Genomic DNA, 1,314 nt, shown 5'->3' with positions numbered 1-1,314 from the left:
TTAAATACCACACCCTTCATGGTGCTATAGTAAATTGTCAAGGCATACCCATCACCAGTCCACTGAAAACTGAGAGTATTGCCATAAAATGTATAAGTCTCAAGTCAAAGTGAGGTAAAGTAAAACAATGCTGCAAGGTTTTTTTTGATGTTTTTTTTTAGTTTTAGACCCAGGGGCTGCATCTGTCTGCATACCTGCATAAGTAAAAATAATTGCCATAGTAATAGCAAAATGTGGTGATGAGTAAGAACACTGTTGTGTAATCAGGCGGTTAGTATCAAAGCCTCAGTGGCTTTTTAAAAATGATGGCACAGACTGTGTGCTACTTGAATAATCTTGTTCTACAGACCAGACGGGGAAGTGCTTCAGACTTGGCACGGCAATTATCAAAGAAAACAAAGGGCAATGCACTGCAACCGCTGCATAAAATGACAGACCTATGCAATGCTGCAGATAATGAAAAAAAAAAAAAAGAAGAGGCCTGGTGTAATAGTCTTAGGTTCGATGAGACTGGGATATTTCTGTTGGGCTTCGGTGCTGCCTCGTGTGTTTTTCCTGAACCTGACCAGGACCACCGCTGTGATACTGTAGCCCCAACAGAGCAGCAAGGAGGTGAGAGTGTGATTATATGGAGCTGCATGAGCCCCAAAGGTGTTGGAGAGACGACAATTATAGACGGTGCCACAAACGCGTGTGGATACACCAAAAATATCGGCTGACGAGACAACTCCCAGTCCACAGAGGCTGGGCAGGAGATGAATACTTCAACACCATGCCAAAAGCAGGTGAGAGAATTGTATCAACAAAAGTAAAAAAAAAAAACAAACAAAAAAAAAACTTTTGTCCCCTGAAGGGACGCAAGTAAGTGAACATTGGAGCGACAATCTCTCTCTCTCTCGATAATGTTTTAAAATAGCATTGGTTTGTTTTAATTTCGTATAGGAGCAAATACCAATCGCTCAACCCGGAGAAATAGAGTTGCTTAAAAGTGATAGCTTTCACTCATTTGACATCTTGAGTGATAATTCATGTCGTTGTACTAGATTCGCATACAGGAGCTGCACAAGCTGTGATTATACTCAAGTGGAAGGTGTGCTGCTGTACCCTGAAGCTGAAGTGGCCCCATAACAAGCTTTCATCCAGAGCCAACTTAAGAATAATGTCCCACATATCAACCAGCCCTGCTCGCCAACACAAAGAAACAAAAAAACACAGGTTTTTCCAAAAAGACCAGTTTAGTTATGTTTGTTGAAATGTAAAAAAAAAAGAAAAAAAGTAGACAAGTATACAATGTACACATACAGGCTGGTAGAC

Source organism: Blennius ocellaris (genome assembly GCF_963422515.1).
Source record: "Blennius ocellaris genome assembly, chromosome: 8".
Taxonomy (NCBI): Eukaryota; Metazoa; Chordata; class Actinopteri; order Blenniiformes; family Blenniidae; genus Blennius; species Blennius ocellaris.
The sequence above is the reverse complement of the archived record's forward strand: the minus strand, read 5'-3'. Positions refer to the sequence as shown.